Source organism: Phyllobates terribilis, unplaced genomic scaffold (genome assembly GCF_046119375.1).
Source record: "Phyllobates terribilis strain yellow unplaced genomic scaffold, ASM4611937v1 Scaffold_162__1_contigs__length_4246735, whole genome shotgun sequence".
Classification (NCBI taxonomy): Eukaryota; Metazoa; Chordata; class Amphibia; order Anura; family Dendrobatidae; genus Phyllobates; species Phyllobates terribilis.
The window spans coordinates 2,554,860-2,571,736 of record NW_027362922.1 but is presented as its reverse complement, the minus strand read 5'-3'; positions in this window follow the sequence as shown (position 1 = coordinate 2,571,736).

Sequence of the window (16,877 nt, the reverse complement as noted above, 5' to 3'; positions counted from 1 at the left end):
CTATTGTCCGGTGGGCAGACGGGCCCCGATCCAATGACCTGTTGTCCAGTGGACAGATGGGACCGGATCCGATGACCTGTTGTCCGCTGGACAGATGGGCCCCGATCCGATGACCTGTTTTCATTTGGGAAAACGAGACTGGATCCGATGACCTATTATCCGGTGGGCAGACGGGCCCCGATCCGATGACCTGTTGTCCGGTGAGCAGATGGGCCCTGATCCGATGACCTGTTGTCCGGTGGGCAGACGGGCCCGGATCCGATGACCTGTTGTCTGGTGGACAGATGGGCCCCGATCCGATGACCTGTTGTCCGGTTGGAAAACGGGACTGGATCCGATGAACTCTTGTCCGGTGGGCAGATGGGCTTCAATCCGACAACCTGTTGACCGGTGGACAGATGGGCCCCGATCCGATGTCCTGTTTTCCGGTGGGAAAACGGGACTGGATCCGATGACCTGTTGTCCCGTGGACAGATGGGCCCCGATCCGATGACCTGTTTTCCTATGGGAAAATGGGACCGGATCCGATGGCCTATTGTCCGGTGGGCAGACGTGCCCCAGTCCGATGACCTGTTTTCCGGTGGGCAGATGGGCCCCGATCCGATGACCTGTTGTCCGGTGGGCAGACGGGCTCCGATCCGATGACCTGTTTTCAGGTGGGAAAAAGGGACTGGATCCGATGACCTATTGTCCGGTGGGCAGACGGGCCCCGATCCGATGACCTTTTGTCCGGTGAGCAGATGGGCCCTGATCCGATGACCTGTTGTCCGGTGGGCAGACGGGCCTGGATCCGATAACCTGTTGTCTGGTGGACAGATGGGCCCCGATCCGATGACCTGTTGTCCGGTTGGAAAACGGGACGGGAACCGATGACCTATTGTCCGGTGGGCATATGGGCTTCAATCCGACAACCATTTGTCCGGTGGACAGATGGGCCCCGATCCGATGACCTGTTTTCCGGTGGGAATACGGGACTGGATCTGATGACCTGTTGTCCCGTGGACAGATGGGCCCCGATCCGATGACCAGTTTTCCTATGGGAAAACGGGACTGGATCCGATGGCCTATCATCCGGTGGTCAGACGGGCCCCGGTCCGATGACCTGTTGTCCGGTGGGCAGATGGGCCCCGATCCGATGACCTGTTGGCCGGTGGGCAGACGGGCCCGGATCCGATGACCTGTTGTCCGGTGGGCAGATGGGCTCCGATCTGATGACCTGTTTTCCGGAGGGAAAACGGGACTGGATCCGATGACCTGTTGTCCGGTGGGCAGATGAGCCCCGATCCGATGACCTGTTTTCAGATGAGAAAACGGGACTGGATCCGATGACCTATTGTCCGGTGGGCAGACGGGCCCCGATCCGATGACCTGTTTTCCGGTGAGCAGATGGGCCCTGATCCGATGTTCTGTTGTCCGGTGGGCAGACGGGCCCTGATCCGATAACTTGTTGTCCGGTGGACAGATGTGCCCCGATCCGATGAGCTGTTTTCCGGTGGGAAAACGGGACTGGATCCGATGACCTGTTGTCCAGTGGGCATATGCGCCCCGATCCGATGACCTATTGTCAGGTGGGCAAACGGGCCCGGATCCGATGACCTGTTGTCCCGTGGACAGATGGGCCCCAATCCGATGACCTGTTTTCCAATGCGAAAACGGGACTAGATCCGATGGCCTATTATCTCGCGGGCAGACGGGCCCCGATCCGATGACCTGTTGTCCGGTGGGCAGATGGGTCTCGATCAGATGACCTGTTGTCCGGTGGGAAAACGGAACTGGATCCGATGACCTGTTGTCCGGTGGGCAGATGGGCCCCAATCCGATGGCCTGTTTTGCGGTTGGAAAGCGGGACTGGATCCGATGACCTGTTGTTCAGTGGGCATATGCGCCCCGATCCGATGACCTATTGTCAGGCGGGCAAACGGGCCCAGATCCGATGACCTGTTGTCCCGTGGACAGATGGGCCCCGATCCGATGACCTGTTTTCCGGTGGGTAAACGGGACTGGATCCGATGGCCTATTGTCCGGTGGGCAGATGGGCCCCGATCCGATGACCTGTTGTCTGGTGGGCAGATGGGCCCCGATCCGATGACCTGTTGTCCGGTGGGCAGACGGGCCCGGTTCTGATGACCTGTTGTCCGCTGGACAGATGGGCCCCGATCCGATGACCTGTATTCAGGTGGGAAAACGGGACTGGATCCGATGACCTGTTGTCCAGTGGGCATATGCACCCAGATCCGATGACCTATTGTCAGGTGGGCAAACGGGCCCGGATCCGATGACCTGTTGTCCGGTGGACAGATGGGCCCCGATCCGATGAACTGTTGTCCAGTGGGCAGACGGGACCGGATCCGATGACCTGTTGTCCAGTGGGCAGACGGGACCGGATCCGATGACCTGTTGTCCGGTGGACAGATGGGCCCCGATCCGATGACCTGTTTTCAGGTGGGAAAACGAGACTGGATCGGATGACCTATTGTCCGGTGGGCAGACGGGCCCCGATCCGATGACCTGTTGTCCGGTGAGCAGATGGGCCCTGATCCGATGACCTGTTGTCCGGTGGGCAGACGAGCCCCGATCCGATAACCTGTTGTCTGGTGGACAGATGGGCCCCGATCCGATGACCTGTTGGCCGGTTGGAAAACGGGACTGGATCCGATGATCTATTGTCCGGTGGGCAGACGGGCCCCGATCCGATAACCTGTTGTCCGGTGGATAGATGGGCCCCAATCTGATGACCTGTTTTCCGGTGGGAAAACGGGACTGGATCCGATGACCTGTTGTCCGGTGGGCAGACGGGCCCGGTTCCGATGACCTGTTGTCCGGTGGGCAGATGGGCCCCGATCCGATGAACTGTTTTCCGGTTGGAAAACGGGACTGGATCCGATGGCCTATTGTCCGGTGGGTAGACGGGCCCCGATCCGATGACCTTTTGTCCGGTGAGCAGATGGGCCCTGATCCGATAACCTGATGTCCGGTGGGCAGACGGGCCCGGATCCGATAACCTGTTGTCTGGTGGACAGATGGGCTCCGATCCGATGACCTGTTGTCCGGATGGAAAACGGGACTGGATCCGATTACCTATTGTCCGGTGGGCAGATGGGCTTCAATCCGACAATCTGTTGTCCGGTGGACAGATGGGCCCCGATCCGATGACCTGTTTTCCTATGGGAAAACGGGACTGGATCCGATGGCCTATTGTACGGTGGGCAGATGGGCCCCGATCCGATGACCTGTTGTCCGGTGGACAGATGGGCCCCGATCTGATGACCTGTTTTCCTGTGGGAAGACGGGACTGGATCCGATGACCTGTTGTCCGGTGGGCAGATGGGCCCCGATCCAATGACCTGTTGTCCAGTGGGCAGATGGGCCCGGATCCGATGACCTGTTTTCAGATGAGAAAACGGGACTGGATCCGATGACCTATTGTCCGGTGGGCAGACGGGCCCCGATCCAATGACCTGTTGTCCGGTGGGCAGACGGGCCCGGATCCGATAACCTGTTGTCCGGTGGACAGATGGGCCCCGATCCGATGACCTGTATTCAGGTGGGAAAACGGGACTGGATCCGATGACCTATTGTCCAGTGGGCATATGCACCCTGATCTGATGACCTATTGTCAGGTGGGCAAACGGGCCCGGTCCTGATGACCTGTTGTCCGGTGGACAGATGGGCCCCTATCCGATGAACTGTTTTCCGGTGGGAAAACGGGACTGGATCCGATGGTCTATTGTCCGGTGGGCAGACGGGCCCCGATCCAATGACCTGTTGTCCAGTGGACAGACGGGACCGGATCCGATGACCTGTTGTCCGCTGGACAGATGGGCCCCGATCCGATGACCTGTTTTCATTTGGGAAAACGAGACTGGATCCGATGACCTATTATCCGGTGGGCAGACGGGCCCCGATCCGATGACCTGTTGTCCGGTGAGCAGATGGGCCCTGATCCGATGACCTGTTGTCCGGTGGGCAGACGGGCCCGGATCCGATGACCTGTTGTCTGGTGGACAGATGGGCCCCGATCCGATGACCTGTTGTCCGGTTGGAAAACGGGACTGGATCCGATGAACTCTTGTCCGGTGGGCAGATGGGCTTCAATCCGACAACCTGTTGACCGGTGGACAGATGGGCCCCGATCCGATGTCCTGTTTTCCGGTGGGAAAACGGGACTGGATCCGATGACCTGTTGTCCCGTGGACAGATGGGCCCCGATCCGATGACCTGTTTTCCTATGGGAAAATGGGACCGGATCCGATGGCCTATTGTCCGGTGGGCAGACGTGCCCCAGTCCGATGACCTGTTTTCCGGTGGGCAGATGGGCCCCGATCCGATGACCTGTTGTCCGGTGGGCAGACGGGCTCCGATCCGATGACCTGTTTTCAGGTGGGAAAAAGGGACTGGATCCGATGACCTATTGTCCGGTGGGCAGACGGGCCCCGATCCGATGACCTTTTGTCCGGTGAGCAGATGGGCCCTGATCCGATGACCTGTTGTCCGGTGGGCAGACGGGCCTGGATCCGATAACCTGTTGTCTGGTGGACAGATGGGCCCCGATCCGATGACCTGTTGTCCGGTTGGAAAACGGGACGGGAACCGATGACCTATTGTCCGGTGGGCATATGGGCTTCAATCCGACAACCAGTTGTCCGGTGGACAGATGGGCCCCGATCCGATGACCTGTTTTCCGGTGGGATTACGGGACTGGATCTGATGACCTGTTGTCCCGTGGACAGATGGGCCCCGATCCGATGACCAGTTTTCCTATGGGAAAACGGGACTGGATCCGATGGCCTATCATCCGGTGGTCAGACGGGCCCCGGTCCGATGACCTGTTGTCCGGTGGGCAGATGGGCCCCGATCCGATGACCTGTTGGCCGGTGGGCAGACGGGCCCGGATCCGATGACCTGTTGTCCGGTGGGCAGATGGGCTCCGATCTGATGACCTGTTTTCCGGAGGGAAAACGGGACTGGATCCGATGACCTGTTGTCCGGTGGGCAGATGAGCCCCGATCCGATGACCTGTTTTCAGATGAGAAAACGGGACTGGATCCGATGACCTATTGTCCGGTGGGCAGACGGGCCCCGATCCGATGACCTGTTTTCCGGTGAGCAGATGGGCCCTGATCCGATGTTCTGTTGTCCGGTGGGCAGACGGGCCCTGATCCGATAACTTGTTGTCCGGTGGACAGATGTGCCCCGATCCGATGAGCTGTTTTCCGGTGGGAAAACGGGACTGGATCCGATGACCTGTTGTCCGGTGGGCATATGCGCCCCGATCCGATGACCTATTGTCAGGTGGGCAAACGGGCCCGGATCCGATGACCTGTTGTCCCGTGGACAGATGGGCCCCAATCCGATGACCTGTTTTCCGATGGGAAAACGGGACTAGATCCGATGGCCTATTGTCTCGCGGGCAGACGGGTCCCGATCCGATGACCTGTTGTCCGGTGGGCAGATGGGTCCCGATCAGATGGACTGTTGTCCGGTGGGAAAACGGGACTGGATCCGATGACCTGTTGTCCGGTGGGCAGATGGGCCCCGATCTGATGACCTGTTTTCCGGTGGGAAAACGGGACTGGATCCGATGACCTGTTGTCCGGTGGGCAGATGGGCCCCGATCCGATGACCTGTTTTCAGGTGAGAAAACGGGACTGGATCTGATGACCTATTGTCCGGTGGGCAGACGGGCCCCGATCCGATGACCTGTTTTCCGGTGAGCAGATAGGCCCTGATCCGATGTTCTGTTGTCCGGTGGGCAGACGGGCCCTGATCCGATAACTTGTTGTCCGGTGGACAGTTGTGCCCCGATCCGATGAGCTGTTTTCCGGTGGGAAAACGGGACTGGATCCGATGAACTGTTGTCCAGTGGGCATATGCGCCCCGATCCGATGACCTATTGTCAGGTGGGCAAACGGGCCCGGATCCGATGACCTGTTGTCCCATGGACAGATGGGCCCCGATCCGATGACCTGTTGTCCGGTGGGCAGATGGGCCCCGATCCGATGACCTGTTGTCCCATGGACAGACGGGCCCGAATCCGATGACCTCTTGTCCGGTGGACAGATGGGCCCTGATCCGATGACCTGTTTTCAGATGAGAAAACGGGACTGGATCCGATGACCTATTGTCCGGTGGGCAGACGGGCACCGATCCGATGACCTGTTTTCCAGTGAGCAGATGGGCCCTGATCCGATGTTCTGTTGTTCGGTGGGCAGACGGGCCCTGATCCGATAACCTGTTGTCCGGTGGACAGTTGTGCCCCGATCCAATGAGCTGTTTTCCGGTGAGAAAACGGGACTGGATCCGATGAACTGTTGTCCAGTGGGCATATGCGCCCCGATCCGATGACCTATTGTCAGGTGGGCGAACTGGCCCGGATCCGATGACCTGTTGTCCCGTGGACAGATGGGCCCCAATCCGATGACCTGTTTTCCGATGGGAAAACGGGACTAGATCCGATGGCCTATTGTCTCGCGGGCAGATGGGCCCCGATCCGATGACCTGTTGTCCGGTGGGCAGATGGGTCCCGATCCGATGACCTGTTGTCCAGGGGGAAAACGGGACTGGATCCGATGACCTGTTGTCCGGTGGAGAGATGGGCCCCGATCCGATGACCTGTTTTCAGGTGGGAAAACGGGACTGGATCCGATGACCAGTTGTCCAGGGGGCATATGCGCCCCGATCCGATGACCTATTGTCCAGTGGGCAGACGGGCCCCGATTCGATGACCTGTTTTCAGGTGAGCAGACGGGCCCTGATCCGATAACTTGTTGTCCGGTGGACAGATGGGCCCCGATCCGATGACCTGTTTTCCGGTGGGTAAACGGGACTGGATCCGATGGCCTATTGTCCGGTGGGCAGAAGGGCCCCGATCCGATGACCTGTTGTCCGGTGGGCAGATGGGCCCCGATCCGATGACCTGTTGTCCGGTGGGCAGACGGGCCCGGTTCTGATGACCTGTTGTCCGCTGGACAGATGGGCCCCGATCCGATGACCTGTATTCAGGTGGGAAAACGGGACTGGATCCGATGACCTGTTGTCCAGTGGGCATATGCACACCGATCCGATGACCTATTGTCAGGTGGGCAAACGGGCCCGGATCCGATGACCTGTTGTCCGGTGGACAGATGGGCCCCGATCCGATGACCTGTTTTCAGGTGGGAAAACGAGACTGGATCCGATGACCTATTGTCCGGTGGGCAGATGGGCTTCAATCCGACAACCTGTTGTCCGGTGGACAGATGGGCCCCGATCCGATGACCTGTTTTCCGGTGGGAAAACGGGACTGGATCTGATGACCTGTTGTCCCGTGGACAGATGAGCCCCGATCCGATGACCAATTTTCCTATGGGAAAACGGGACTGGATCCGATGGCCTATTGTCCGGTGGGCAGACGGGCCCCGGTCCGATGACCTGTTGTCCGGTGGGCAGATGGGCCCCGATCCGATGACCTGTTGTCCGGTGGGCAGACGGGCCCGGATCCGATGACCTGTTGTCCGGTGGACAGATGGGCCCCGATCTGATGACCTATTTTCCGGTGGGAAAACGGGACTGGATCCGATAACCTGTTGTCCGGTGGGCAGATGGGCCCCGATCCGATGACCTTTTGTCCAGCGGGCAGACGGGCCCGGATCCGATGACCTCTTGTCCGGTGGACAGATGGGCCCTGATCCGATGACCTGTTTTCAGATGAGAAAACGGGACTGGATCCGATGACCTATTGTCCGGTGGGCTGACGGGCACCGATCCGATGACCTGTTTTCCAGTGAGCAGATGGGCCCTGATCCGATGTTCTGTTGTTCGGTTGGCAGACGGGCCCTGATCCGATAACCTGTTGTCCGGTGGACAGTTGTGCCCCGATCCGATGAGCTGTTTTCCGGTGGGAAACGGGACTGGATCCGATGAACTGTTGTCCAGTGGGCATATGCGCCCCGATCCGATGACCTATTGTCAGGTGGGCGAACGGGCCCGGATCCGATGACCTGTTGTCCCGTGGACAGATGGGCCCCAATCCGATGACCTGTTGTCCAGGGGGAAAACGGGACTGGATCCGATGACCTGTTGTCCAGTGGGCAGATGGGTCCCGATCCCATGGCCTGTTGTCCAGTGGGCAGATTTGTCCCGATCCGATGACCTGTTGTCCAGTGGGCTGACGGGCCCGGATCCAATGACCTGTTTTCAGATGGGGAAACGGGACTGGATCCGATGACCTATTGTCCGGTGGGCAGACGGGCCCCGATCCGATGACCTGTTGTCCGGTGAGCAGATGGGCCCTGATCCAATGACCTGTTGTCCGGTGGGCAGACGGGCCCGGATCCGATAACCTGTAGTCCGGTGAACAGATGGGCCCCGATCCGATGACTTGTTGTCCGGTTGGAAAACGGGACTGGATCCGATGACCTATTGTCCGGTGGGCAGATGGGCTTCAATCCGACAACCTGTTGTCCGGTGGACAGGTGGGCCCCGATCCGATGACCTGTTGTCCAGTGGGCAGATGGGTCCCGATCCCATGACCTGTTGTCCAGTGGGCAGACGGGCCCGGATCCGATGACCTGTTGTCCTGTGGACAGATGGGCCCCGATCCGATGACCTGTTTTCAGATGGGAAAACGGGACTGGATCCGATGACCTGTTGTCCGGTGGGCAGAAGGGCCCTGATCCGATGACCTGTTTTCCGGTGGGAAAATGGGACTGGATCCGATGACCTGTTGTCCGGTGGGCAGACGGGCCCGGTTCCAATGACCTGTTGTCCGGTGGGCAGATGGGTCCCGATCCTATGAGCTGTTGTCCGGTGGGCAGACGGGCCCGGTTCCGATGACCTGTTGTCCGGTGGGCAGATGGGTCCCGATCCGATGACCTGTTGTCCGGTGGGCAGACGGGCTCGGATCCGATGACCTGTTGTCCGGTGGGAAAACGGGACTGGATCCGATGACCAGTTGTCCAGTGGGCATATGCGCCCCGATCCGATGACCTATTGTCAGGTGGGCAAACGGGCCCGGATCCGATGACCTGTTGTCACGTGGACAGATGGGCCCCGATCCGATGACCTGTTTTCCAGTGGTTAAACGGGACTGGAACCGATGGCCTATTGTCCGGTGGGGAGACGGGCCCCGATCCGATGACCTGTTGTCCGGTGGGCAGACGGGCCCCGATCCGATGACCTGTTTTCAGGTGGGAAAACGGGACTGGATCCGATGACCTGTTGTCCAGTGGGCGTATGAGCCTCAATCCGATGACCTATTGTCAGGTGGGCTAACGGGCCCGGATTCGATGACCTATTGTCCGGTGAGCAGATGGGTCCCGATCCGATGACCTGTTGTCCAGTGGGCAGATGGGTCCCGATCCGATGACCTGTTGTCCAGTGGGCAGACGGGCCCGGATCCGACGACCTGTTGTCCGGTGGACAGATCGGCCCCGATCCGATGACCTGTTTTCAGATGGGAAAACGGGACTGGATCCGATGACCTGTTGACCAGTGGGCATATGCGCCCCGATCCGATGACCTATTGTCAGGTGGGCAAACGGGCCCGGATCCGATGACCTGTCAGTTTTTAAAGGTATAAAAATTTAAGACGCAGAAGTAGCATATAAACAATTCTCTATATAAAAATGTTAAATTATTGAACCCATAATATAAGCGCCACAAGAAGCATTTACCTCTTTAATGATCGTATTTTAGTTGCCATACCTCCTCCTAAACAATGAGTTAAAAAACAATCAAAATCTTTTGTGTTCTCCAAATTGTTGTCAATAAAAACATAAGTTTAACTCACACAAAATAATTCATCATATAGCTTTATCAATAAGAAAATATTTGGCCACAGAAAATGACGGGGAAACAATATTTTCAATCAACTACACCTAAATGGTGTGTCACAACAATGTCATTGTTTCAATCGTTCTAATAAAGACTTTTTTTTATACTGGATTTGGATCTTCACTTCAATTCGTTCACCTTGCTTCTACATCTGCCAGAGACTGGATCCTGTGCTTCGTTATATGGAACACGCTGGGAATCCTTCAAGGGTGAGCTGAATATTACTCTTTGACCTATGTGGGGTCCATTATACTGTTTGGAGGGCTAGTGCGGACTATTATACAGTGTGGGGCCATTATACTGTATGTAGGCCCATTACACTGCATAGAGGGCTGTGTCGGGGGCACAGTTGGGGGATCACACTGTGTTGTGGTCACATTACTTTGCCTTGGGAGTTGAGGGGGGGGGGCACAGTTTGATGACCCTACTGTACATGTGGAGGCTAAGGTGGAGGAATTCACCATGGGGGTATCATACTGTATTTGGGGGGGCACTTCTGTTGGCATCATACTTTATGGTGGCAATGAGAGAGGAATCGAGGACTTCAGCAGGAGGAAAATTACTATGTAAAGGCTAGAAAATTGAGATATGCTCTTCTGTGACCCCGACATATATCATTTTTTTTCTTTGAAGGGGGAGGCCCCAACTATAACTTCTGCTATGGGGCATCATGATTTCTACGTACTCCCCTGCCTCACGGCATCAATATATACGTGGACAGCACTGCTACAGCAATACACAGAATTAACAAAATCCTCTCTTGCTGACAACTTTATCTTCCAAAAGGTAGGGGAGAAAACAAGGGGATCTGCTACTTTGGATCTAATCCTTATAAACAGGGACGAAATGGTTGAGGAGGTAAAGGTGGCTGGGACCCTAGGAGGCAGCGATCATGCTATTATAGAATTTTGGATAACTAGAGGAGGAAGATATGTGAAGACTCAAACTTCAAGGTTAGATTTTAGAAAGGCAGATTTTAAGAGACTCAGAAAGAGAATAGGAGGGATCCAATGGCTGGTTGTCCTTAAGGACAAAAATGTCCAGGAAGGATGGGAAATTTTTAAAAATGAGATTCTCAAAGCACAATCGTTAACAATCCCGAAAAGTAGGAAGAATGGGAAGCATTTAAGGAAACCAGGATGGATGAACACAGAACTTAAACACATGCTAAAAAGAAAGAAAGAAATGTTTATTAAATGGAAAGAGGGAGGCATATCTAAAGAAGATTATAATGCAGTCTGCAGATCCTGCAGGGCACGTATCAGGTTAGCTAAAGCTGACAATGAATTAAGGCTTGCAAGATATGTCAAAAGCAATAAAAAAGAATTTTGGGGGTATGTCAAAAGTAAAAAAAAAAGTCAAAGATGCTATAGGATTTTTACAGGATGAAAATGGAGAAATGGTAAGAGAGGATGTTGAGAAGGCCGAACTTTTTAATTCCTATTTTGCATCTGTTTTCTCTCAGAAAGAAAATGTAACATCAACTGATCTTCACTGTCCTTTCAAAGGAATAGAAGAATCCAAGTTATCTGTAAACAGAAAGATTGTGAGGGAATATTTAGCTAACATAAATGAGTTCAAGTCTCCAGGTCCAGATGAATTACACCCCAGAGTACTGAAGGAGATCGTAGAAGAAATTTTAGAACCACTCTCCATAATCTTTGAAAATTCTTGGAGAACAGGAGAAGTCCCAGAAGACTGGAGAAGAGCAAATGTTGTTCCTATCTTCAAAAAGGGGAAGAAAGTGGACCCAGGGAACTATAGGCCGGTGAGTCTGACTTCTATACCAGGAAAGATCTTTGAACAAATTATTAAACAACATGTATGTAAGTACATGGATAAGAATGAAGTGATTAACCAGAGTCAGCATGGGTTTGTAACTAACAAGTCATGTCAGACTAACTTAATTTCCTTCTATGACAGAATCACTGACTGGGTGGATCAGGGAAATGCTGTAGATATAGTATATCTTGACTTCAGCAAAGCATTTGACAAAGTATCACACACCATCCTTATTGAAAAAATGACCAAGTATGCAATGGACCAGGCAACTGTTAGGTGGATTCATAACTGGCTTAGTGATCGGACTCAAAGGGTGGTTGTAAATGGCTTCACATCCAGCTGGATGAATGTCTCAAGTGGGGTACCACAGGGATCCGTCCTGGGACCTGTATTGTTCAACATCTTTATCAATGATTTAGATGAAGGAATTGAGGGTAAACTGATTAAATTTGCTGATGACACAAAGCTAGGAGGGATAGCTAATACTAGAGAAGAGAGAGAGAGGATTCAAAAAGACCTAAATAAACTGGAGCAGTGGGCAGCAAACAACAGAATGGTTTTTAACAGGGAAAAATGCAAAGTACTACATCTGGGCAATAAAAATGAAAAAAGCATATACAGAATGGGAGGAATAGAGCTAAGCAACAGTACATGTGAAAAAGACTTAGGTATACTAATAGATCATAGACTGAACATGAGTCAACAGTGTGATGCAGCAGCAAAAAAGGCAAATACAATTCTGGGATGTATTAACAGAAGCATACAGTCTAGATCACGTGAAGTCATTATCGGTCTTTACTCCTCTTTGGTCAGACCTCATCTGGAATACTGTGTACAGTTTTGGGCACCACATTTTAAAAAAGACATAGACAAACTGGAGCAAGTTCAGAGAAGAGCGACCAGAATGGTGACTGGTCTTCAAACTATGTCCTATGAGGAACGGTTGCAGGATTTGGGAATGTTTAGCTTGAAAAAAAGAAGACTGAGAGGAGACTTAATAGCTGTCTACAAATATGTCAAGGGCTGTCACATTGTAGAAGGATCATCTTTATTCTCATTTGCACAAGGAAAGACTAGAAGCAATGGGATGAAACTAAATGGGAGGAGACACAGATTAGATATTAGAAAAAAGTTTTTGACAGTTAGGGTGATTAATGAGTGGAACAGGCTGCCACGAGAGGTGGTGAGTTCCCCTTCAATGGACGTCTTCAAACAGAGGCTGGACAGACATCTGTCTGAGATGATTTAGTGAATCCTGCTTTGAGCAGGGGGTTGGACCAGATGACCCAGGAGGTCCCTCCAACTCTACCATTCTATGATTCTATGAAGGTGAGTGTCCCCCTAATCTATTAGCCCCCTGTGCAGCTGCACTGGTTGCACCAATGATATCCACTTAGTCTAGTAAAAACTGTCATCCCTTATCAAAGCTGAGCAACAAAAAACTCTCCTAGTTACCCATAGCAATCAGAGATTAAAAGGGTATTCCCATCTCCAAGATCCTATCCCAATATGTAGTAGGTGTAGTAATAATAATAATATTAGCAAATGCCTCCAATTAGAAATGTAGAATAGTTTTTCTGATTCACTATGTCTCTTTCCTCGTGTGCAGGCATTGCAGGACCTTAGGTATCCATGGTTACGACCACTAGCAACTAGCTAATTAACTATTGCTATATCATTGGTCGTAACCATGGATAGCTAAAGTCCTGCAATGCCTGCACATGAGGGAAGAGACATAGTGAATCAGAAAAACTATTCTACATTTCTAATCGGATGTATTTGCTAATATTATTACACCTACTCCATATTGGGAGAGGATCTTGGAGATGGGAATACCCCTTTAATAAAAGCTGAGCTCTGACTGGTTGCTATGGGTAACGAGAATAGTTGTAATGCTGCTACATAATCTACATAATTTCTCACCTTTCTCATCAGTCAGGTGGATGTGACTGGGTCCTGGGTCTCCTCCTCCGCTTCCATCCTGTCAGTCGTGTCATGGCTCAGTGAAGCCTAAGAAGCGGGTTATTCTGTTCTTCTTGGCTTCTCCTGTCCCTATTCTCCAATTGATTCTTCTTGCCTTCCTTGTGGTTTGTGAGCTCCCGTGTGTCTCCTCTCACCTGCAGTGAGCGAGTGCAAAGCACCTGAGCTGCGCTCCTGTTTATGTAGCCACCTGCCATTGTGATGTCATCACTATGTCATGAAGATTCCACAAGCTGGCATCTATTGTGATGTCATCGCTGTCATAGATTCCACATTCCGGCACCTGCCATTGTGATGTCATCGCTATGTCGCCATGCTTCCACATGCTGGTATGTGCCTCTGTGATATCACAGCTTTGGCCAATATGGCTGTAGTCCTGGGGCAGCATAAGTCACATGACTGGTACAAGTCGTATGGTCCAGGACATTGCAGCCCAATTGAAGAAATCATAGCTTGATTACAATCCGGTTTTCCACACAATTTACCTCACACATATTATTTACACCAGTGCATTATTAATGGCCGTACAGAACTAGGCCTCAAAAAGGCTGGGTTTATTGAGGTCATGACAAGGATTTATTACTGGGTTTGATATGGAGGTTGGATGTGGAACTAGGAATGTGATAGGCTGGTGGTGGAGTTATAGTGAGATTTATATAATAGGAGGGCAGCCATCTTTGGCGTGACAGTCAGCACTGGCTTCACTTTCCTCTCCTACGGACATACAGTTGAAACCAGAAGTTTACATACATTATATAAAAAGACACATACGCATGTTTTTCTCAAACAGGTATAAAGCATTGCAATGGTAGTGCATTGCAATGCATTATACCAGTGATCAGACTGCTAAAAGTTAAAGTCCCATAGAGGAACTAAGAAAAAAAAAAGAATAAAAAAATATTAAAAATATTTTATTTAAAAATCACAAAATAATGAAAAAGGAATAAAAAAAATTATACCCATAAATACATATTTTTATGTAAAAACAAAAATAAACAAAAAAGTTAACATATTGCCGCGTCTGGAACAACCTCATCTATTCTGTCACAATAGTTAACAATTTCTGTTTTTGTTCATTCTACCTCCCAAAAATTGGAAAAGAAAGCAATCAAGAAATGTCATGTGTCCGAAAATGGTACCAATGAAAACGCCAACTCATCCCGCAAAAAATAAGCCCTCACATGACTGTTGGCAGAAATGTAGAAAAATTATAGTTCTCAAAAAAAAAAGCATCTTTTAGTGTGTGACAGCTGCCAAACATGAAGCGATTGCTGTAATCGCTGCAATTGCACCGACCCAGAGAGTAAAGTTGTCTAATCACTTATACCACACGAGGAACGGAGTAAAAAATAAATAAAACAAATTCTTCACCTGCTGTTGATTTGTTCATTTAGCCTCCCAAAAATCGCAGAAATGCTCGGCGCACATTTATTCTGCACTGAGCGCTTACAATGGGGTTTACGTGTAAATCTCTGAAATACACGATTCAGACAGAACCCCTGGGGGGAAGATTCCCTATAATGAGGCAGATGGTGGCACTGTGGACTCTGTCTGGCCTATGATCCGGCGGTGTCCGTCTTTTTAGGCGTGCATAAAAGTGCGGTTGACAACAGTTTTGTGCACTTCTGAAAAGAAGAACAACACTGAACAGAGACCAGATGGAGTCCAGAATATCTCTGCTGCCTCATTATAGTGAATGGATCACTCGTGGTTTCATCTGAATCATCATTTGGAGATTTAGATGGAAACCCTGATGGTCCATTTTCTCCTATTATGCCTTTTGAAAATTGAAAACTTGAGGCCAAAGTAACATTTTAGAGGAAAAAATGGTAATTTTCCATTGACTCAGCCCAAAGTTATACAATTCTGAGGCTCGAGGGTTAAAAATGCACACGAGACCACTAGATGAATTCCTCAAGAGGTATAGTTTCCAAAATGGGGTTTCTGCTGTTTTGGCATGTCAGTGGCTTTTAAATGTGACATGGCATCCACAATCTGTTCCAGACAAAATTCAATTGGCGCTCCTTCCCTTCCAAGCTCTGCCATGCACGCAAACAGTATTTTTCCACCACACATGGGGTACTCAGGAAAAATTGCACAACAAATTGTATGGTCCATTTTCTCTTGTTAATCTTGTGAAAATGAAAAATTTGGGGCAAAAGGAACATGTTTGTTGGAAAAATGTAATTTTTCATTTACACGGATCGTTATAAAATTCTGTGAAGTACCTGGAAATACCTGTGGGTTCAAGCTGCTCACCACACCTCTAGATAAATTCTTTGAGGGGTGTAGTTTCCAAAATAGGGTCACTTGTGGGGGGGTTTCGACTGTTTAGACACATCAGGGGCTCTGCACTCGCGACATGGTGTGAATTATCTATTCCAGCCAATTTTGCACTACAAAAGTCAAATGGAGCGCCTTCTTTTCCGAGCACTGCCATGCACCCAAACAGTAGTTGTCCACCACATATGGGTTGTCGGCGTACTCATGAGAAATTACAGAAAAAATGAACGGTTTATTTTCTCCTATTACCCTTGTAAAAATGTAAAATTTGGGGATAAATGAACATTTTTTTGTGGGAAAAATTAAAATGTTCATTTTTTACTTCCACGTTTCTTTAATTCCTCTGAAGCATCTGAAGGGTTAATAAACTTTTTGAATGTGGTTTTGAGCGCTTTGAGTGATGCATTTTTTAAAAAGATGTCGCTTTTGGGCATTTTCTGTGTTAGAGGCCCTTTAAGGTCACATCAAACCTGATGTGGTCCCTAAAAAAAAGTTTTGTAAATTTTGTTGGAAAAATTAGAAATTGCTGATAAATTTTTAACCCTTCTAACTTCTTAAAAAAAAAAAATAAAACATGATGCAGATGTAAAGTAGATACATGGGAAATGTTATTTAGAAATTATTTTGTACAGCATGACTAACTGCTTTAAGGATATAAAAATTGAAAGTGTGAAAATTGCAAAATTTTCTACATTTTCGAGAAAATTCCGATATTTTCACTAACAAATGCAAAAAAAACTTTGGACCTAAATTTATGACTAACATAAATTACAATGTGTCACGGAGAAACAATCTCAGAATAACTGGGATTGGTTGAAGAGTTCCAGAATTATTAAAACATAAAGTGACACTGGTCAGCAAGGTGAAAACAGGCTCAGGGGTGAATGAATTTGGTGCAACTGTATGTCACGGTCGTTATTTCCCATACATATCAATAAGTTGGCGAAGCTGGGCTGGGCTGGACTGGCGCAATAACATCAAAAGTGCACAAAAATCTTATGACAGTTCAAGTATTTTTA